The sequence below is a fragment of the Capra hircus genome, chromosome 28 (assembly GCF_001704415.2).
Source record: "Capra hircus breed San Clemente chromosome 28, ASM170441v1, whole genome shotgun sequence".
Classification (NCBI taxonomy): Eukaryota; Metazoa; Chordata; class Mammalia; order Artiodactyla; family Bovidae; genus Capra; species Capra hircus.
The window spans coordinates 4296040-4320188 of NC_030835.1; the positions used below are offsets into that span (position 1 = coordinate 4296040).

General features: G+C 39.9%; 1 protein-coding gene across 2 annotated transcripts in view; it reads right to left on the minus strand.

The window, feature by feature from the left end:
* BMPR1A (bone morphogenetic protein receptor type 1A) overlaps positions 1–22183 on the minus strand; it is a 146208-nt gene extending 124025 nt beyond the window's left edge. The window contains exon 1 of one of the 2 annotated variants that reach the window (XM_018042146.1): positions 21902–22183. The gene's annotated coding sequence lies outside the window, so the exon portion shown is untranslated. Of the gene's footprint in view, positions 1–7446; positions 7607–21901 lie in introns of those variants that run through there. The other variant, XM_018042147.1, reaches the window with a different exon arrangement.

Here is a 24149-nt window from a genome sequence, read left to right on the forward strand (position 1 = left end):
AAACCAGAAACACATTTTGTAAGGCTATAGTTGCCATACACAGTTATTCCACCAATGAATTTGGGTAAACTGAAAACCTTCTGGAAAATATACACCACTTAGATGCCATTAAGAGCATTCATGATTTATGAGAGGAGGTCAAAATATCAACATTAACAGAAGTTTGGAAGAAGCTGATTCCAACCCTCATGAATGACTTTGAAGGGTAGAAGACTTCATCGGAGGAAGTAACCGCAGATGTGGTGGAAACAGCAAGAGAACTGGAATCAGAAGTGGAGCCTGAAGATGGGACTGAATTGCTGCAATCTCACGATAAAAACCAATGAGGATGAACCAAGAAAGTGGTTCTTGAGATGGAAAATACTCCTAGTAAAGATGTGGTGAAAACTGTTGAAATAACAGAAGATTTAGAATATTACATACGCTTATTTGATAAAGCAGCAGTAAGTGTAGGAAGATAGGCTCAAACTTGCAAAGAAGTTCTACTGTGGGTAAATAGCTATCAAACAGTATTGCATGCTACACAGAAACCGCTCATGAAAGGAAAAGTCAAACAAGGCAACAAACACCACTGCTGTCTTAAGAAACTGCCACAGACACCCCAACCTTCAGCAATCACCACCCCGATTAGTTAGCAGCCATCAATATTAAGGGGAGACCCTCCACTGGCAAAAAGACTGACTCAACTGAAGTTGCAGATGTCAGTCAACAATTTTTAGCAATAAAGTATCTTTAAGGTACCGATGTTGGTTTCTTTAGACAATGCTATTTCCCATTAGTAGACTACAGTGTAGTATAACTTTTACCTGCACTGAGAAAACAAAAATTCGTTTGACTTCTTTTATTAAGATATATGACTGAACAGCAACAAGATTATGATACATGCTTTACTGAGGTGGTCTGAAACCAAACCCACAACATCTCCAAGGTATGCTTCTATACTTTTTTTTACACAAAACTCCTCAGGCAGAGATCTCCGGTTAAATGTTTAACAGTAGCAGCAGCAGCAGCATTAAAAATGAGCTCTTAGAGTAACATGGAAATTTACATTACCATATGTAAAATAGATAGCCAATGGGAATTTGCTGTATGGCTCAGGAAACTCAAATAGAGGCTCTGTATCAATCTAGACAGGTGGGATGGGGCAGGAGATGGGAGGGTGGTTCAAAAGGGAGGGGATACATGTATACCTATGGCTGATTCAACCCCACTCTAGTACTCTTGCCTGGAAAATCCCATGGACAGAGGAACCTGGTAGGCTGCAGTCCATGGGGTCACAAAGAGTCAGACACGACTGAGCAACTTCACTTTCACTTTTCACTTTCATGCATTGGAGAAGGAAATGGCAACCCACTCCAGTGTTCTTGCCTGGAGAATCCCAGAGACAGAGGAGCCTGGTGGGCTGCGGTCTATGGGGTCGCACAGAGTCGGACACGACTGAGGGAACGCAGCAGCAGCAGCAGCATAGCTGATTCATGTTGAGGTTTCACAGAAAAAACAACAAAATTCTGTAAAGCAATTATCCTTCAATACAAAAAATAAATTTTAAAAAAATGAGCTCTTAGTATTGCTCTTTTTCTCATGGAAAATATCTTGCCAGTTGTATTTGCTGTACGCTTCAGTTAATTTCATCTCTTATCAGGTTAAGGAAGTTTCTTTCTGTTCCTAAACCTAGTCTATCAGAACTGCTTACTGAACTTTATCTAATAGTTTTTTCGTCATCAGTTAAGATGATTATACTGTTTTCCTCCTCTGGTTATTAATGTAGTGTTAATGATACAATGTGGCAACTGAACAATAACAATGACACTAATAGATTTCCTAAGGTGAAGTCACCCTTGAATCTCTGGGACAGTTTGATCCTACAGCTTTAATATACTTTTGGGTTTGATTTCTAGTATTTTATTTGGGATCTTACAATTAGGTGATGAGAAGGGCCTATTGCTTTCTTTTCCTGTGCTATCCTTTTTGCTGTGAGAGTTAATGCTAGTTTCAAAGAGTATCTTCCTGCATTTTTTCTTTCCTCTGGAAATGATGTATAACAGGAATTATCAGTTACTTTAAAGTTTTATAAAACATCTGGCCCTTTTAAGGATGTATCTTTTTGACAACTTTTTCTATTTCTCCATCAGCTACTGGATTATCAAGCTTTTCCATTTCTTCTGACCATTTCAGTAATTTCTATTTTCCTAGGAAATAATCCATTTCATCCAATTTCTAGGAAATGTGGCATAAAGTTGCACATACTATTCTATCACAAGACTTTTATCTTGGTATTTATAGAGTAGTTTATAGCTTTGTTTTAACGTTTGCTTCCAGTTCATTTTCTTAATCAGACTTGCCCAGAGTCTGCTAATTTTTTATTTTACGCCAGTTGTTTTGGTTTCCATTAACTTATAACTTTATATTTATTATTCCTTCATTCTATTTTATTTGACTTTATTTTGTTGTTTTAAATCAGGTGAACTGAATACTTGTTCACTCAGTTTTAATCTTATTTACTGATTTTTAATTTTTATGAATTTCCCATAAAATTTCACATTGCCTTTACTGATATTACATGGTGCTCTCACTGTAATTTACTTCTGAATTGTGTGAGTTCAGCTATGACTGTCTCTTTAAGCTATTTAAAAGCTATGTCTCTTCCTCCCAAACACACACACACACAAACGCAGGCGTTTTTGTTTCCGATTCATGTCTCTGTTTGCTCTGCTTTTATTCTGGAGGGAGGTCAGGCAGCCTATTGCCAGCCATTCTATGGCACTGTGATCAGAAAACACAACCTGTTTGCTCTTTGCTTTCTGAAAATCTACTGATTATCTCTGTGGCACAAAACAAGTCCACTTTGAGGGACTATTCCATGTATTGGGAAAGCATATATACTCTCAAGAAGTAGACTGAGAAATGGAAAGCCACTGAATACCAACAGCTATTTTTTCTCTCCAAAACTACACTTTATTTCTTCAACGAATCTGATTCATTCTTCTATGGATAAATTTCTTAATACTTAAGCATTTGAATCCCACCCTGACTGGGAGCAAAGCTTCTGTGTCTATTGGCCTAAGCATTCCAGTCGCCAGTGGCCCAAAAGCAAATTCCTAGGCAAAACAATCCAACCAGCCCCACTTGAATTAGAGGTCCATCCTCAATTACTCAACTATGGCCAGGAAAACCAAGATCGTTTTTAAGATTTTTTTTTTTTTTTCGTTTTTAAGATTTTTAAAGCTCACCCACAGCCAGGTCTCCTCTACCCCAGGGACATGGAAGAACTACACTTCTTTATTCCCTTGCAGTTAGGTAAAGCCAAATGACTAGTTCCTACTACTGAAGCTACATAATTGCCGGTTACAAGATCCTCCAATGTTCTCTTCCCTTCCATAGCAACCAAGAAAGCCACTTGGTTATAGAGAAACAGCTACAGATGGTAGAGCCTCTGACAGGTTTCTCTCAACTGCTTATACTTGACCTAACTTGACTGTGGGATGAGAAACAAACTTCACTCTGTCAAGCCACTAAAATCGGAGAATTTTTTTCATTACTGAGCATACTTTAGCCTATTCTGATTAATAGTGTCCTCTTGATCACTACCTCCCATAGCTGCAGGGAGGTCAAGTTCTCTGATATATACTCTATTTATAATAAAATTGACATCTCTAGTACAAATGAAATTTGAAGAAGAGAGTCTTTCTTCTCTAGTCTCCAAATTTTTTCTAAACATGGCATATATTGTTTCCACAATTAGAGAAAAATACTCTTTTAAAGAGCTAATAACAGTTTCAACAAGAATGAGCACTTAAGTACTAGAAACTTAGCAATTATCTGGTCTAGTCCTGATCACTTCTATTCTAGAGAACAGAGAACTAAAAAGCATGTCTTGAATGAGGCTGCTGCTGCTGTTAAGTCGCTTCAGTCGTGTCCAACTCTGTGCAACCCCATAGACGGTAGCCCACCAGGCTCCCCCGTCCCTGGGACTCTCCAGCCAACAACACTGGAGTGGGTTGCCATTTCCGTCTCCAATGCATGAAAGTGAAAAGTGAAAGTGAAGTTGCTCAGTCGTGTCTGACTCTTCGCGACCCATGGACTGCAGCCTACCAGGCTCCTCCGCCATGGGATTTCCCAGGCAAGAACACTGGAGTGGGGTGCCATTGCATTCTATCCAATGCTATATACCAAACTAAGGATAACCACTCAAGCCTCTGGATTAGTCAGTTAAGGTAACACATTTTAAAATTTATTTCCCCATTTAAAAATATACTTCCTATGATTTTTCCATTCTATTTCCCTACTTTATTCTAATTTTTTTATTCTAATTTTTACATATCTTACCACATTCTCAACCTACATAAGCTTAGGTCCTCTACTAGCCATTCTACTAGGACTCTAAACTTCCCTTTCCTAGCACCAATACCACACTGTCATGGCAAAACTGGGTGGGTTTGCCTTTTTTTTTTAATGCTAATCTCCCCCATTAAAGCATAAGCTCCATGAAAGCAGAACTCAGGGCTATCTTCATTCACTACGGTGTAACCAAGTCTGGAGAGTCTTTAGTCTGTGACAGTCGCGCATTATGTACTTTTCAAGTTGATTTATACTTTACAAGTCTTAAAGACTAGAAATAATTACCAATACTAAGTTGATCATCTCAGAATTGTCTATGCTTCCTCAAAGAGACTTTCTTTCTCCTTAGAAAAGTTAAAGGCTCTATGGAAGGGCCAAGAAAATGAGAGGTTTTCATAAAGGGTACTGAAGCCTCCTTTGGAGAAGGAAATGGCAATCCACTCCAGTATTCTTGCCTGGAGAATCCCATGGACGGAGAAGTCCATGGGGCTGCAAAGAGTCGGACACGACTGAGCGACTTCACCTCACCTGAAGCCTGCTAGAAATCAAGTAAATTAGGACTCAAGCTTTGGGAGGGAAGGGAAGTCGCTCAGTCGTGTCTCTTTGCGACCCCATGGACTGTAGCCTACAAGGCTCCTCTGTCCATGGAATTTTCCAGGCATGAGTACTGGAGTGGGTTGCCATTTCCTTCTCCAGGGGATCTTCATGACCCAGAGATCGAACCCAGGTCTCTGGCATTGTAGGCAGACACTTTACTGTCTGAGCAGGGAGAGTTCAAATGTACTAGTTAAAAAAGTACAACTATTGTGGTCAATCATACCTTTCCTCCTATAAAGGGATAAAAATGTAAACTAAAATTCCTCCCCACAACCCCACCCAATAAAACCTGAGACAGGAAATCTCATTTTAATTTCTTGAGACGGACCCTTAAGTTGTTTATTTGCAGCCTTTCTACTTTTATAATATATATTTCTAAAGCTGTAACATTTCCTCCAAGTACAGAATTAACTGTATCCCCAAATTTGAAATGACATGTATTTTAATTATTTTTGAATCCAAAATAACTTTGAATTCTTTTGTAATTTCTTATTTGACCCATGTGTGGTTATTTAAAAATACAGTCTAATTTCAAAGATTTTCTCATTATTTTTTGTTACTGGTTTCTAATTTAATTCCACTATCATCAGAGGACACTGTGAATGATTTCAATCCTTTGATATTTTTTGAGGCTTGCTTTAATGACACAGTGGGTCACACTCTATCCTTATTGGGTGTGATGTTCTCTATTAATTAGGTTATGTATTTTGTTGCAATATCTGACTTTCTGTATCTTTACTAATTTTTTGTTTACTAGTTTGATCAGCAGTCAGTGTGGTTATGGTCCTTAATCTAAAATTTTAGTTAACTTATACAGTGCTTATAGTGGGTCAGATACTAGTTCTAAAATATAAAATACATACATATATATATATGCTCCATGAAAGCAAAACTATATACATATATATACATACATATATATATATATAAATTTACAACCACTCCAGGAAGCAGAAGCCATTATTCCCACTTTACAGATGAGGAAACAGACACAGAGATGTTAGTTTACCAAAATTGCTGATAGCCCAGCTAAGAAGAAGCAGAGCTGGGATTTAAACCCAAGCAGAGTCCATGCTCTTAATACTATATAACACATGATCCTAGGATAAAATGTTTTCCCTCAAGTAGAAAAAAATTCCACTGAAACAATAACCCCCCCTCAAATGGTTAAGAACTATGTTTTTATTAGAAAAAATTAACATACAAATAAATGTTTAAAGGATACAAGTATTATATCCTCCAGTATCAGGGCAAACTATGCAAAAAATATGAACAGAAAAACAAGGCTGAGAATTATACCAAATGTCAACAATGGCTATTATGAGATGTTGGAGATATGATTCCTTCTTGTTCTAGTCTTCCGTGATTTCTAAATCCTTGACTACACATCACTCTTATAGAAAGTAAAAACTAAAGAGCATTCTATAACCACCAACTTGAGTGCTCTGTCTTAATTTTCAAGAGATAAAAACGTCAGCAAGACAAATTCATCAGCGATTAACTGGATGCTAAAAAGTGGTTTGTAAACTATAAAGCCATTCAGATGTTAGTAATTATAAACATTTCAAAACTAAACAAAAGCTTTTTTACGTCTTCCCTTTTCAAATTTCAACTGTTTTTAACTGCCCGATGATTTTAAAAATTAAATGTTTTGTCTAAACAAGTTCGTAAGAGTTGATTTTTGAAGGGCAGAACATTAAACTACCACACATCCCTGAATACTAACAAAAACGAAAGCAACCAACAAATTCACAACAGTATCACACTCTTTTAGTGTCACTGAAAATCCCTTGATCTGTAATTTAATAAAATGCTGATTCAGTGCTGACGATATAAATAGGAAACTCAAATTTAACCCCCCAAAGTGATCTGCTATTTTTGGGAAAGTATTTTTATTACTACTTAAGGAACAATTCATTTAAAGATGACTTAATACACATTGTAACATTAAAAATGTCCATATCATAGTTAGCTTAGTCTATTTAGGATACATTTCCCTTTCAAAGTTTCTTTTGCTATTTCTGCAGCAGAACCTATGAACAAAGAACGCACAGCTGCCTCCCAGATGTATAATTTCAGTGTTTAGATTCCATTCTTCCTAGCTTCATTCTGCAAGAGGTTTTGGATTTTCTATTTCCATATGGTTTTTGACCTCCCTCAGTTTAGGTTCTACCTCCCCACATCTTACTCTATTTTAGTCGATTACTATAGAAAAACACTTCAAATTTGAAATGTCTTAGTTTTTTAAAACTTACATAGCTGAAAAGAGGAGAATAGACAACAAAAAAGATGAGCAGATAACTAGAGTGAGACAGCCAAATTTCCAAAACTGTGTATTTCTATTTCGGTAACTTCCCTCTCTATCCCCTAAATTCTAAGTTTCTTGTATTTCAGGTTCAGACATACAAGCTTAATGTATGAACAGAATTTCAGCTTTACTCACCTAATTTCATCAAATTCTGAAGTTATGGCAGAAACATTAAGCAGTAATATCTTATAAAAAAAACTTACACTATGTATACCAAAATGTGTGCAGATGTCACCTTTGAGTAGTACGAATATAACAGATTTTTACTTTCTTCTCGAGGCTTCTCTGTGTTTTACATTTGTTCAGTAAGCACTACTTCTGTAACTAGGAGGCAAAAAAGCCTTCTGTTTGTTTTGGAGAAAAACCTGCAAGGAAGAAGATTCAAAAATGTCTACATATAACCACTTACACAAAAAATTTTTATGGAGCAGCATAAACAATTTAATAATATTCCAGAGGACAGTCTCAGCAACACCAATAGCTAAAAATCAGGTTTCATTTCTCAACCTATTTGACTCCAAAACCTTCCCCCAGATGAGCCTCTTCACTTTCATTTTCAACTGATGTGGCAGTATTTTTAAACCTTTTTTCTTCCTGTTCTCGCACAAGACAGATTTTAAGTGTATTCTAAGAAACAATACAAATAACAATTACGTTTTACAAGTATCTACCCAATTTCAACTACTTTAGAGTAAAAGCCGTGATAAAGCTGTGAAAAAAGCTTGTCTGTTTGATCCTCATCAACAAACCTATGTCTTAGAAATGAGATATGCAATAGAGCACTAATTTTAAAAAATGTTTATGAAAAGGGTTCTGGATGTTTAGAAAATAGCTGTAATCCACTGACCTTTTCCTCTCCTTTTCTCTACAATGCAAAGGAGACATTAGGCCCAGCGAAGAATGCCAATCAAAAAGTTACCCACGAGAAGTTTCAAACAAATCTTAAATATTAAAAACAGAAGCGGGATTAATTGTTAAAAGTCAATCAAATTTAACCCGTCAAATATAAATACATTTAGGCCTTCAGTGGAGAACATGTTTTAACAGGTACCTCAGGCAACACTACAGCAAACTCAGGCAAACTGATCTTCTCCTTGTGGAGAACACAGAACACAAACAGGCAAAAACAGAGTAAACATGTACTTGACTATGTGTGGTTCAGGTCTTCATGTTAAAATCATCCTGCTCCATTTGAGAACAAATATAACTTTGTGGTCAAGAACACGGATTCTAAGTCGGACGACTTGGGTTTGAATCCCGGCTCTGCCACTTATTTAGCTGTTCAAACCTCGACAAGTTATTTAAATGCTGTGCCTCATTTTTCTCATGCGTAAAAAGGAATAGATAACAATATCTGTATCATATAATACTTATAAGGATAAATGGCTTAACATGTACAAAGTACTTGAAATAGGGCCAAGCACACAGTGATATTAGGTATTATTTAATCCATCTTGATTTTGCATTTATTCTATTGTTCTACATTACTGAAACTGAAACCCATTTACCTTGCACATGTTGAAAACTGAGTAAAAATTAATTTAAAACTTTATAAACTGAAAATATCATATACTAAGTAAAATATGTTAAGCTGATGCTTTTTATCAAGTCATTTTTACTTTAATGGCATCATCGACTCAAGGGACGTGAGTCTGAGTGATAGGGAAAGAGGGAAGTCTGGTGTCCTGCTGTCCATGGGGTCACAAAGAGTCGGACACAACTGAGCAACTGAACAACAACGTTTCCAAGGTTCAATACACTCCAACTCCATAACAACTAAGGAATAAGACAGTTTAATTAATGTTCCAACTTAAAAGATTACCACATTCAGTTTATAAATCTGAAAATTGCATAAAGCATCCTTAACACTGCATTATACTGAGCAGAACTGGAATATACTTGAAAACAGAAATGTTAGGAAAATCAAACAATTGTGTGTGTACCCTAACAGCTTTTATGGAGAGAGAAGAATGAGTCCTGGTGTCACGAGGGGCTTTAGTAGGAACTTAACCTGATACGTGTGTAACTTTAATAAAGGGTCTGAATTGGTAAAAACATGAGAAAAGGTTTTATTTTTCTCCAGTTTCCACTCCAAACTATGATTTGCCCAGTTTCCTTTTCCTAGTCCTTGGTGGCATCTGGAACAATTCCTTCTGTTTTTCAGTGGCTTTCAGTTATTGAAAAGTCCAGTCCCATTTACTGATATTTAAATCTTTAATCCTCAGTCTTTCAATCACCTCCTTCATCTCCAAATTCAGGCTTCACCTATGGTTCAAGAGAGTTAACAGAGGAAGGGGGGTGTGGTCTGGTCTATTTGTGGGATGGGGCCTAGGGAGAGAACAAAACAAACAGCTCAGTGTCTGCGCTCTCAGTAGTCTTCTGTGGTCGCTGCCACTTTCCTGGCTAACAGGAACGATACTGTCTGTATCACAGGTGGTCAAATGGCAACTTTTCTTCTGGGGACAAGCTGGAACTTTCTGATAACCAAGGGTGAGAAGCTCTTAGCCACTGCACATTTTCCTAGCTAAAGATCTGCTTTGACTCTCCCCTCTCCAGCAGCCCAAGCCCTGTCAAAATGACTGAAGCCTGGTTACATTCTGCAGTACCACTTGAACTCAGAGAAATTCAAAACAGACACAGGCTATTCCACTGTCACCATCTCTGTCCACAATGAGCTTTCTCTCCAGTTTTCCTTACCCCTTTTTCAAACAGGCATAGATAAACCAATCAGGTGCATAATGACTACTCATCTAGGTAATGAGATGTTCTGCTCTACTTCTGCTGGTACTCCAGCGGGGGAAAAAAAAAAAGGTGGGGGGGCGGAGAAGAAGGGTATTCATAAGAAAACAAATGACTTTGAAAAGATTCAAGATTCACCTTTAGGGGAATACATGGAAGAAGTGATCTTTTTGTGACAATGGCAGTTCAGGTGTGATATCCGCTTTTCTTCTTTTCCTAATGAAAAGAGTCAATCTTCCCTGGTTTTGAAACTCGAGGAAAGAAATTAATACCAACTTACTTCTGAGAGCCTCTGCTTCAGGGAAAACAAAAACAAAAAAAAAAGCCTATTATCAAGTGCCTTCAGCTCAAAATAACTGTTATGCTACAGTGGCATAGTCTGGACCCGCTTCACCATCAACACATACAAATACCTGGACGCTTACTCTGTACAAAGCACTGAACTAGTACTGTTGGCGAAACAGAACTTTTTAGGACAAAATTCAGTCAAAGAGCTTATAAAATATACAGAGCATAAGACAACTGAAACTTTTTATTCTCTTATTTTTAAATACTTTTACAAAAGCAAGTGAGTTACCAATACAGTATGGTACAGCAAAATAAAGTAAAAATAAAAATTAAAAAAAAAGCAAATGAGTTTTTATATATCACAAAAAAAAGTAAAAAAAAAAACAAACAAACAAATAAAAAAGCAAATGCAATATGCCAAAGAAAGAGCTGATGCCATACAAGAGTTTCTACAAATGAGTAAGAAAAAACTAGACTAGAAAAATGAATGAAGGACAGAGAAATGCAAAGTACCGAAAAAACATGTAAAACTGCTCAATCTTATTCATAATCAAAGAAGCACAGATTAACCCTATAATGCTGCTTGTTCAGCTGGCAGACTGGCAAAAATGGAAACTGACTGATGCCCCTGTGTTGAAGTGGGGAGGGGAGAACATGCAAACACTTGGTTGGAGAGTGAGTTGCTACGAAGACTTCGCAGAGCACTCTGGCACCATATCAAGTCTGTATGGCTTCTCTTACAGTAAATGCACTTCTAAGAATTCATCCTATAAAATAAAAATACGCTCACAGGATATGTACAAGCACCACAGCATTGCTTGTAATGCCAAAAAAATTGGAAACAGTTAAATATTCATCAGCAGCTGATTAGTGCATTAAATTAAGGTATATTTGTAAAAGGGAATACTACTCGGCTACTAAAAAGAATGACCAAATTTATATTTACTGACATAAGACTGCCACATATTCAGTGAAAACAAAGTTAAAGAAAATGATGCATAGTATGACCTCATTTTTTGGAAACAGGGAAAGGGGTTAAGAGGAAGAAATGAAGACTGGAAAAGAAAATTTATCTTTATATTACTTTAAATAGCAGTAATCTCTGGAGGACAGGGCAAGACTGCAGAAGACATTGACTTTCTACTTCCGGGGTGTTACTGCTTGCCGTTTCAACACAAATATGCGTAACTTCTTTAAACAGAAGAAACAAAAGCGGAGGTCTGTGGTGCCAGGCAGGGAAACAACACTGAGCTTCCCCTGATTAAAAACTGAGAAGGCTTACAGTGAAGAGATTTAACAGTTAATGATGCACCAGAAACACCAACTGCCTCCAAACAATCACAGAAGAGCCAACTTTTAGCCTTGGCCCACTGAGGACAGCTTCACAGAAGAGACAGGATTCTCGCTAGACTTTGAAGAACTATGATAAGCAAAGAATGGGGGGAGGAAAGGCAGCACCCTACAATATAATGCATACTTAATAAGTTTTAACAGCCACATTAAAAAAGCAGAAAGAATCGAAAATAATATATTTATTTAACCCAACATATTCAAACAGTATTAACAATACATAATCAAAATTTGTATGTAATCAAAATGTCTTGTAAAATACAAGATATTTTACCTTCTTTTTATTGCACCATCTTCAAAACCTGGTGCATACTCCAGACTAGCCGCATTTTGAATTTTCAACAACCACACGTGGTACCAAAGAGGACACTACAGATCTAACGATTCCGAACTCACATCCAGAATTGGATAAAAGGTGACAGAGGCTAATAAAAGAGCAGTGGGAAGTGAATGAGGCAGAAAAGGCAGAACGGGCCAGAGAAGAAGGCCAGTATGGGACACTGTGAATTTTATATTGTAAGCAAATAAGAAACCAGAAAAAAATATTTAGCAAGTAAAGATGATCACTAAAGCACTATTTCAGAAAGATTAACTTTTTTCTTTACTCAAGATATACACATATAAATACAGCAAGCAAGCCTTTTTCTCAACATTTTTTATTACATGAAAGATTACTGAAATTGATACAATAAAAGTTATCTGTCATCAAGTGATAGTATTTTGTTGACCTGATATATAGACACTTTTGAATACTATTCAAATATTTCTATTCCATGACATTTTTAAATGATTTTTTGAAAAAAAAAAAAAAGTTCAAGAATCTCACCAAAAGTTAATAGCCTTAACTTTAGTATTTCCCAACAGGACCACCTTTCGGCTAGAAATCTAAATATTCTTAAATACAAATTTAAGACATTCAAGATTTTATATTCCTGAAATATATTATAAAATTTTCATTTCAAGTAAGAAAGCTACCTACAAATTTCAATACACACACAACAGCATGACAGCCACGCAAGTCTCCCCCAGATCTAACTTCAATACTGGGAGCCTGTAACGTTTCAGACAGTTTAGGCAAATTATCTGTCTAAAGAAGAAAAAAAAAAAAGCTCAGAAGAGACAGGAAAGCAGGCATGGAAGAGTGCCACTGGCCACAGGCCACTTCCTTCACTACCTGACATGACCGCCAGGGCAGACAAGTGACTTCTCAGCTAAAAATCAGAAATCCAGGGATGTCATCAGGACCCAGCGCAATTTCAGTAACTAACCACTCCGCATTGAAGTCATGTAACTTTATTCTTTTAAGCAGAAAGCAACATTAAAGCTTATCAACTCCTTTCACATTTTAAGACAAGGAAACAAAGATCCATACAGAGTTAATACAGCATCCAAGACTGCACAGTTAGCTTAGTGGTAATACCAGTACTATATAGATGTCAGTTTACAAAAATTAAAGAGTGTTTTGCAGCTTCTTTAAAATTTTTTAAATTTCTCAAATTATCCACAACAGGTATACTACTTTTATAATTTTTAAAAAAGCAAAAAATGTTTGCTTTAAAAACTACTAAATCGTGATACTTCCAGGAACACTCTCCTGTCCTTTCCAGTCCCAGGTCTCACTGTACAGGATGCTGTCTCAGGAAAGCCTTCCAAAACACCTGCACCCTGAAAAGACCAACCTCCCTTACCACTCTTGTAAGCCACCTGTACTTCTGTTTTGTAGATCTTGATGTAACTATAATTAGATAATCATTTGTGAAGTTATGTAATGTCTATCTTCTCTATCTAGGTCTTAAATTGCTATTTCTCAGGGCTGTTCTAGGCTCTCTGCTGTTATATACCGGGAGTTCCTGAAATGAGGTCTGTAAAATAACCATGAAATTATATATTGTTGTTGCTGTTGTATATAACAACAATCATATACTGTTGTTGACTCAGTTGCTAAATCATGTCTGACTCTTCAAGACACCACGGACTGCAGCAGACCAGGCTGCTCTGTCCTCCACCATCTCCCGGAGTTTGCTCAAATTCATGTCCATTGAGTTAGTAATGCTATCTAACCATCTCATCCTCTGCCACCCTCTTCTCCTTTTGTCTTTAACCTTTCCCAGCAACAGAGTCTTTTCCAGTGGCTCTTCCCATCAGGTGGCCAAAGGTACTGGAGCTTCAGCTTCAGCATCAGCCCTTCCAATGAATATTCAGGGTTGATTTCCTTCAGGATTGACTGGTTTGATCTCCACGAAGTCCAAGGGACTCTCAAGAGTCTTCTCCAGCACCACAGTTTGAAAGCATCAGTTCTTGGGTGCTCAGCCTTCTTCATGATCCAACTCTCCCATCTGTACACAACTACTGAAAAAACCATAGGTTTGACTATAGAGATCTTTTCACCAAAGTGATGTCTCTGCTTTTCAATATGCCATCCAGGTTTGTAGCAGCCTTCCTTCCAAGGAGAAAGCGTTGTTTAATTTCAAGACTCCAGTCACCATCTGCAGTGATTTTGGCTCCCAAGACAATAAAGTCTGTCACTGCTTCCACTTTTTTCTCCTTCCATTGCCATGAAGCTCCAATACCTTTGTTTACCTACCCAGATAGCATCACCAAGTCAACGGACATGAGTCTGAGCAAACTCCCAGAGATAGTGAAGGTCAGGGAAGCCTGGCGCGCTGCAGTCCAGTGGGTCGCAGAGTCAGACACAGCTTAGTGACTCAACAACAACCTACTCAGAGCCACCTTTCTTTGAGGAAACAACCACTTGCCCATTTCACACGGCTTCAAAAAGGCGATCAGTCCCTGACTGCTTCAGTGGGCATATAAGCCAACTCTGGCAATGATGGTACCCCACATCCTATGTAGACTCAATAGCAATCTCTCCATGAGACAGAATACACGCACCTGGGCAAGAAGCGTTTTTTCCCTCTCTTGAACCTACAGCAATAAGGACCACACAACCCTGAAGCTACCAGTGGTCCTCCCTGCCGGATCAAAGTACCTGCTGAAAATTAGGCAAAAAAAGTGGTAAGCAGAAAAGACAGATTCTCAATTACATCATCTGAACACTTAGATCCAGTCATATTCATTTCTAGTCTTTTCCCAAAAATGGGTTTGGGAGGTGGTTGGGGGTAGCTTTCCCCTCTTTAGGCTAATCTGAGTTAGTTTTGCCACTTGCAAACAAAAGTCACTTTAGAGAGCCACCTAGTTCCCATTGCTGGAATATACAATTGATATGGTATTCAATTCCAAATGTCTTATCTACCTCCAGCTCAAACCTCTGTCAAACTCCAGACCTATAAATGCAACTTACAAGTAAGATTCTACCTGGTGTTTCAGAGGATCAAAACTAAATTATTTTCCTCCAGAAACCAGCTCTCCCCTTACTTTTTTCATCTCAGTTAACAACACACATCTACCTTGCCAGGTTTCCAATCTAGAAACCTGGAAGTTATTCTTGACAACCCCACTCCTCCTCTCCTCCACAGCTAATTATCAAGTCCTATCCATTCTACACCCTAATTACCTGCCACCATCCTAAGTGTGAGCAAGGAAGGAACAGCTTCCCTACAAGTTTCAGTGTCTTTGGTCTTCTTTTCTCCAAACTGATTATCCACTATGTCACTTATCTCCCAAACTGTAAATCTGGCTATTTTATCCCCACACTTGACATACCCCTACTCTTCATAAGTGAAGCGAATGTGTTAGGGGCTCAGTCATGTCTGACCCCATGGGCTATAGCTTGCCAGGCTCCTCTGTCCAAAGAATTCTCCAGACAAGGCTCCTCTGTCCAAAGAATTCTCCAGACAAGAATAATGGAGTGGGAAGCCATTCCCTTTTCCAGGGGATCAACCCAGGGATTGAACCTGGATCTCCTGCCTTGCTTTACCATCTGAGCCACCAAGAAAGCCCTTCAAGGAACAGCCAATTATATACAGGTAGAGCAACAGCCAAGCCCTACAGCTTCAGATGTTATTAGTGGTATGAAAAGTGTTTACAGCAAGAAAACAAAGTTCATCACAAATATAACAGAAGAGTAACAACATGCATAATATCAGGCAGGATAGCTCAAACTCACCAGTTATTTTTTTAATTTTAAATTTGTTTAACTGAAAGGTAACTGCTTTACAGAACTATGTTGGTTCCCCAGGTGGCCCAACATCAACATAAATCGGCCATAAGTATACATATGGCCCCTCCCTCCTTAACCTCCCTCCCACCTCCCTCCACATCCCACCCCTCTAGGTTCTTACAGAGCCCTGGTGTCCTGAGTCCCTCCTGTCATACAGCAAATTCCCACTGGCTATCTATTTTACATATGGTAATATAAGTGTCCACCCGTTTTCAATAAAAAATACACAAGAATATCTTTCTTTATCTATTTAGTGTCTTTCCTTTATCTATTCAGTAATTCATTAGTTCCATATTTAACTGCCCTTTTGAACCTGGTTTAGGGACTCACTGAGTCCACCAAAAGATGGATTCCACTAATCATATGATCTCCTTAAGACAATACTCCAGTGCTTTCTTCAAAACACATTACTGGAGGTCTTTGAAAACATCCTTCTGTTTCTTTCTTTTCAATTTTTAGAACTCACAGCCTTTTAAAGTATTGGCTGTTCAGCACTATTCCCAGCAGTTAAGACATGGAAACAACTAAAGACCCATGTACAGATGAAAGGACAGATGCGGTGCCCATATGCAGCGAAACACTGCTCAGCCCTGAGAAGGAGCGAAACAACGCCTCCCGCAGCAACACGGGCGGACCTGGGGGGCATCATACTAAGCAAAGGAAGCCAGACGGAGACAGACATCATATGATCCCACTTACCTGTGGAATCTACAGTGTGACACAAATGAATTTACCTATAAAACAGAAACAGATTCACAGACATGGAGAATAGCCTTGCTGTTGCCAAGGAGTAGGAGTGTGAGGGAGGGAAGGATTGGGAGTTTGGGATTAGCAGATGCAAACAATTATATATAGGATAGATCTTACTGTATAACACAGGGACCTATATTTAGTATCCTGTGATAAACCATCATGGGAAAGAATACATATATGTATAACCAAATCTACACTCTGCTGTAGAGCAGAAATTAACACATTGTAAAGCAACTATACATCAATAAAAAATTTTTAATGTTGGCTATAAAACTGACAAACATAACTATGATTTAGCAAATTATCCAAATATTTACAATTATTTTGATATTTACTTTTTAGAAAACTAAGTATATGATGATTGTTAATGATGATATATAAATACTGGATATTATCTTTAAAATAATCCGCAAAACTGGCTATCAAAACTCTAACACAATTCCCCCTTATATAATCTGTGCCATTTTGTGAAAATTATCAGCGCTTTAGAAACCTGTGAGTTCAGAAAATGAGCAAAAGAAATGAAGACGAAAATCTGGGGGCAGTCAAAGTACCTTGCGATCAGGCTGGCGTACCCAGTTGTGAAGAGATCCCATCCAAACATATAAATATTTCTCTATACTGCATGAAACATTTTACTTGCTAAAGAGGTTTAGCAAGCACCCTCTCTATTCACAGTAACAGTAGGGCTATAAACCATTCCCACATAAATGTGGTTTAAATTCTTCTTCCCAACATATTCGCTAAAGGAATAGGAGTTTTGATGTGAGAGAAACCCTACTCATTAATTCTAAAGCACATATATTTTCCATATCTTAGCATTTCTGAAATGAAGGTGCAATCAGTGGCTTCTTAAAATCAATTAGAAGCATACTTTCTTTATAAGTGGTCTATAAAATGAGGGTGTATCTTATAGTTGACACAATTCAACACAATTCAGCATTTAATCTTGTGTTAAAGAGCTGGACTGACCTGGTCAATAATGACCTTGAGGTTTTAAAACAGCATTCTAAAAGCATAAACACTAATAAAAAGTAGAAGAGGGAAGAAGGAAACACTTTCTAGATCAAAATTGAGCCTGAGAGGAAATTCATTTCCCTTTCTTTCCATGGCTCCCTGCTCCTAAGATCCAAAAGTCCAATCAATAATACTATAATTGATGTCCAACTGCTGCTGGGCCAGATAGGGGCCTTTTGCAAAGCCAGTTACAGACCCATTCTACAGTCTTAGGAGCAGAGCTACTATTTGTATAAAAATTGCTGTAGAAGATCAAATGACTCACAAAATTATAAACTTAACATGGGTACATATATAACTATACACAAATTATATTTCAATAAGGTTGCTTATTTAAAAAGACAAATGAGTGGCAAGAGCCACAACCTTTCAGTTGTAAGACAACTAAGTACTAGGGATGTAATGTACAACAACCTGATAAATATAATCAACACTGCTGTATGTTATGTATGAAAGCTGACAAGAGTAAATCTGAAGAGTTTTCATCACAGGAATAAAACTTTTTTCCATTCTTTAATTCTGAATCTATATGAGACAATGGATGTCCACCAAACTTACAATGATAATCGTTTCATGATGTATGGAAGTCAAATTGTTATGCTGTACACCCTAAACTTAGAGAGTGTTGTATGTCAATTATATCTCAATAAAACTACAAGAAAAAAAGAGACAAGTGAGTAAATGCAAGAAGAAAATACTAGATTAAAAGACTTCATACCTTTAGAAAACCCTTTCCTTCACAAAGAGTTCCATCCAGAAGAAGAAAATGCAGAAGGCTTCAAAAAGAGTTGGAATCTGAAATGGGGCTTGAAGAATGGGCAGGACTTGCACAGATGACAAGGAGCTGGAACAGTTATAAGCAACAGCAGAAGCAGCAGGGACAGAACACGGGCAGGAAGCGAAAATAGTGGAAGATACGTGACATGAAGTTGCTCAGTTGCGTCCGACTCTTTGCAGCCCCGTGGACTATAGCCTACCAGGCTCCTTAGTCAATGGAATTTTCCAGCAAGAGTACTGGAGTGGGTTGCCATTCCCTTATAACAATCTGGCAAATCTGAGGCGAATCCCAAGAAAACAATTTCATTTAACAGAAGACACTGGAAACTTCTGAGTGGGGGAAATGAAAAGGACTCAAGATTAATTTAGGCAGTGACGCCTAAGATAACCCGGATAAGGAAGAAAAGGCAATAAAGTCATAACAATAGTCCAGGTGGGATGAGAATCTGCTTCAGTTAGCAGGGAAAAAAAGACTGAAGAGGGAAAATCATGAAATATACAAAGATATACATAGGACAGAATATTGTATATGAGTATAGCAAATTAAACAATTTAAAGAAAAATGAACTTTGTGAAAACCAAGCAACACTGTATTTGAAAACTTAATAAATACATTTCTGGAAAAATATTAAACACTAAAATTCACACAAGAAATAGAAAACCTACAAAGATCAACTGCTATGTGATAAGTTGAAATGGTACTCAAATTCCTCTCCAGAAAAAAAAAAAAATCTGAGCTTGAATGCTCTTATAGGTGAGTTCTGCCAAACTCTCAAATAAAAGATAACCTCAGTCTAAACTGTTTCTGAAAAGAGAGAAAGGACAAAAGTGGTCCAACTCATTTTATAAATCTATTATAACCTTGATACCAACGTGTATTAAGAACTGAACCAGAGCTGGCATGAACAGAGAGAAAAGCGACAACACCATGGAAGGAGAACCAACAGATGCTGACTACAGACAACACGGGATGGGATGGGGAAAGGTCTGCGTTTGGGATAACATCGACAGAAATAAGGAACACCAGGAAACAAGTTTGCTAAGAACACTGCCTGAATAATCAGGTAGAGATATTCGTAAAACAACTGGAAAAACCAGGATTCAAGGGCAGAAAAGAAATAAAGAATAGAGACTTGAGACTTATTCAGACAGAAGGGTCTGAAACAATAATGTCAAAAGACCAGAGAAATATGAAAAATGATCTGAAAAGTGGAACTTGGAGAACACTTAGATTAATCAGAAGAAGGAAGACCAGAAAGTGGGAAGGGGGCAAAGAATAACAAAGTCAGTATAACATCAGAGAAGCCCTAGTCTCATCTGGGAAATTCATATTCGTCCTTCAGAATTGTTCACAGGGTTCCAAAGCAACAATTTCAAGAAGGCCTTCTAAGATTCCTCCAACATAAACCATCACTAGGTCAGGTCCTCATTTTAAGCTCTTATAAATACTCTGCACTTTAATTATACAATTATATATAATTATAGAATTCATGTCTGCTTCAGTAGACTCTAAGCTCCATGAGGGAAAGGCACCCTGTCTGTCTTTGCCTTCTGCTGTCTCCGGTGTTATGTTAAAATATAGCATTTGTTGAATAAAATGGGCAGATGAAGGACAGACAAGGAAAGGCATTCCAAGAATGATGGGTTGACGCTAAAAGCTACAGAAAGTTGAAGCTGACTTAGAAAGGAGGCCCAAAAGTGTTTATTAGATTATAGGTGACCTTTTCGAAGGTGAAATTCAGATAACAAGGGTTAAGAAATGAATGGATGGTCGGGAAGTAAAGGCAGGAAAAGTAAATTACTCTTGGTAATGTCCCGAGTTAATTTTATGGAATGAATTTTAATTTCACTTCAGTTTTGCTCTATTTTTAACGAACATGTATTACTTCTATAAGGACAATTTTTGTTGTTGTTGTTAACATGATTTGAAAAGGTAAAGCAGCCACAAGACAGGTGGAGGGAGTAGTGAATTAAAGGGTAAACAAGTACTTTAAGAGAGTAACAAACTCCATTAAGTAGGAAAGAAAAGAAAAAACTAAAATAAGGTATTAACTAGGAAGAAGGACAAAACATATTCTTCCACTAAGATGGAAAGAAAAGAAGATGATGATAAAAGGAATCCAGTAAATTCTGGAAGGAGCTCCCACTGGAAACCTCAATGTTCTCAAGAAAGGATGTGAAGTGAAGCGAGTAGAAAAAGTTTCAAATGAGTTCTACAGAGAATGTGCAGGGGGGCGGGGGAGGGGGGGACCCAAAACAGAAGCGCCATACAGGTTCTATTAAAAGGGCATTCTAAATTTCAATTGGCCTTTTGTAAAACTTCATCCCATTTCTAGCTCAGAACTGCCCTAGTTTAGCTTTAATTTTAAATATTTAAATTCTAGTTCACAAACTATTTCAACAACTGAAAATTGATAGGCATTAATACATTCTACTTTAATTCCGACTTGAACTGCTCTTTTGAAATAAATACAATAAAGTTGTTTTCAACTCAAGCAACAAAATAGCCATCATTTCAAGTATGAGTGAACTGAAAAGCGCTCCTAAACTTGAGTGTTTGCAGAGAAAGGCTTTTTGTAATTGTTGCTGTTTAACTCTTCGCGTGCCTCACTCTAACAGATTCCGAGTAACAGAGAAAATCTTGGGTTCAAATCTCAGCTCACTTAATCAAGTTATTCAACCTCTCTGCGTCTCGATTTCCTCTCCTAAAAAACGAGGAATACAATAACCAGGATTATCCTAAGGATTACATGACGTAACACAGGTGAACGTGCCAAGTTCGTACTATGTCCTCAGAACGGTTTGCTAACCGTTTGAAAGAGAAAACTCGCAGCACTTTGACCAAATTAAAAAAAGCCTGAAAAAGCACAACTCACAAAACGTCAGACCCTAACACACAGCACATTATTTTTCTTCCCTGACGCAAGTTTTTTTTTTCTTGCCAACCTTTCCACTAGGAGTCTGGAAAGAGAAAAAAAGGGTTACAGTCAATCCAGCATAAAGTTTTCAGAAGCTGAAGTGCAGAATCACAACAGACATGGCAGCGGAAGCAGCGCAGGACAACAGGTGAACCTCCGAGAACCCTGGCACCTTCCCGCGGGCAAGTTTTGCAGGAGGGTTGGCAGTTCCTCCAGGCTCGACCGCCCCATGAAACAGACATTCGTTTTCCTTTTTTCCTTTTAGAAACGTAACAGACAAATCGTGACTATCACCCTCGCCGCTCCCGGGCGAGGGAGGTGAGCGCCTTTCCCATTTAAGGATTCAAGAATCGTCCTTGGTGGCGGCTTTCGCCCACACCGCCTCCCCAAACTCGGCCCGAAACTCGGGGGTGGGGAACAAAGAGGGGCCCGGAGGCGGGGACGTCGCAGGGGGCTGCCGGGGGCCCGGGTCTCCCGCAGGGCTGGGCCCGGGGCGGCAGGGCCCAGTCTGCCGCGGCCTGTCACAGCCTGGGCGGCAGAGACCCCCACGGGGCCGCCGGGCCTGGCGGCCCCCAGCTCGGGCCTCCCGCGCGCGCCTGGCTCCCCCCGAAACTTCGCCTGCGGCCCGCGCCGGCCTCCCGGGCGCAGCCGGCCTCCGCCGACGAGCACACGCACTCTCCGGGCAAGCCAACTCACCCGAACCCTGGGGAACTCATCCTCCAGCTCTCGGCGCGGAGCGGGGTGGGCGCGGCGGGGCGCGGGGGCGAGGCAGGGGGCCCGGCTCGGCCTCCGCCCGGGGCGTGCAGCGGCCCCAGCCCGGTCGCCCCTCGCGCGGCCGTACGATCCTCGTCTCGCGCGGACGGACACGCCGGAGTCCGAGCCTTCCTGCCCGCCCTCCCCGCCCTCCTCGCCCTCCTCCCTCCTCGCTCCTCCTTCGCCGAGCGCCAGCAGGCGGATTCCAATCTCGGCAGCCGCCGCCGCCGCCGCCGCCGCCGCCGCCGCTGCGGACACTCGCGCGGGAGGGAGGGGTGGGGGGCGGCGCGGGCGCGGGGTGTGGGGGGAGGGGCGGGCCTCCGCGAGACTCGGCGCAACGCTCGCGCGCTGGGAGGGCGCCCGCTCCGCCCGGCCGGGGACGCGAAGAGAGCCGAGCGCGCGGCGGAAGGGCCCGAAGGGTCTCTGGGGCTAGGCGCCCTGCTGCCGGGGAGGAGGGCTGGCCGCCGGCAAGGGGGCGCCGAGCTGCCGTAGGGAGGGGGGCTTCTCCTCCGCGCGGCCCTGCCGGCCCCTCCTCACCGAGACGCCGCATCGCCGCCTCGGCGGGGCCGGCCAGTCTCCGGAAGCCGGGTGGAGGAGACGCCGTGCGCGCGCCGCACGGTACTGAGTGCGGGGCAGCGGCGCAGATCCCGCCGCACTGCCAGTGCTCCGGGGTTCCTTCGTGTGGCCCCCTCCCCGGACAAACTCTAAAGCTCTAACAAAAACTCGTGACACGTGAGGGCAGGTCAGCGCTTGCGGAGTAAGCCTGATCGCTGACAATTCACACGCCATGGCGGAGAACTGCCCGACCGTGGTGGTAGTCGTTGCGACAAAGAAACGTACAAAGCCACAGTCCAACTATTATTTACCATAGCTCCCCGGCCTCTCTTTCTGGGCTCTTTGCCAGCGTACAGAGGCGCAGGTAGGGGGGAGTTGAAGGGAAAGAAGCATTTTCGCGTCGATCCAGGAGCTGTGAGGCCTGGCCCGCTTGGGAGCCCTATGATGGAGCCCGTGAATTCCAAAGGCATAAGTTGAGCAGCGGTGTTAACCCAAAAGAACTGAAGTCAGCGGACTATAAATATTGTTCCCGTCTCTGCTGTCGCTCACTCTAGTGACCTCAGATACCCTCCGAGTCTGATTCCCTCCATTTGGAGAACATAAATAGTTGCCACTCCTTTTTTCTCCCCATTCTTTGGAAAATGCCATTTCAAGTATTCAGTGTCCTGTATGTGAAGTGTCTTGGTCTCTTTTTAAAAACCAAATGTGACCTTGATCTCTTTGTAAGTCTTTCAACGAATGCATGGCATTAAATTATCTCTTTACAAAAGATACCTTTTTTTTTTTTTAAGTTACCTTTATAAACAAAAAAGAGACAAGGAAAAGAATGTGCCAAGCCCTGCTATTTGTTTTCACACACATTCCCCCTTATGAGATGTTTAGATTCCAGAGTATTCCCTTGTATTCTTGTTTAAATGGCTAAAATCCCTTCCATTCTTGTTTAAAGTTGGGTTTTTTTTTTTTTTTTGGTCCATCTTTCATTGTGTTCCCCGCCGGTCGCTTTTATCCACCTCTGCCCTTGATGCCTCAGATACCTTCTGTAATTCCAAATTATTTTTTCAATTCTACTTATTCTGTAATTTGTTTTCCTGAACTCTGTACCTGTCTCAGGTTTGCGAGTCGTGGATCTTGCTATGCAGGATGAATGTTTGACACATGAGTTTCCCTGGATCACCTAAAATTTGTCACTTTTTCAAGTTTACTACGTAGGACACCGCTTTGATGTCAAGGGATAGGGTTGGACCTGTTGCTTGAGGAGATTCAGACTGATTAGCTAAAGAACTCATAGATGTAAGCTGAGCAATGTGTCATGGCAGATAAAAACTATGATGAGTGTGTACTCTCTAGAGCCTAGTTCAATTTTCAGATATATGAATCAGTCTATAAAATAGACAACCTCAGGTTAGAAATTTAGTATTTCAAAATGAACAAATCCATGTTGCCTAGGTTCTGTTATATGCCACTGTAGAAATTACAGCAAAACTGAAGCATCAAATTTTAGGTCATCATAGCTTTGCTTCTCGAGAAAAGGATCTCCTTTTCAAATTTTCAAGAATTTTACTTAATATCCTTTTGCTTTCCTTGGACAGAGCCCACCTGAGTGCCCAGGCTGAAATCCTTAGCTTTATCACAGCAA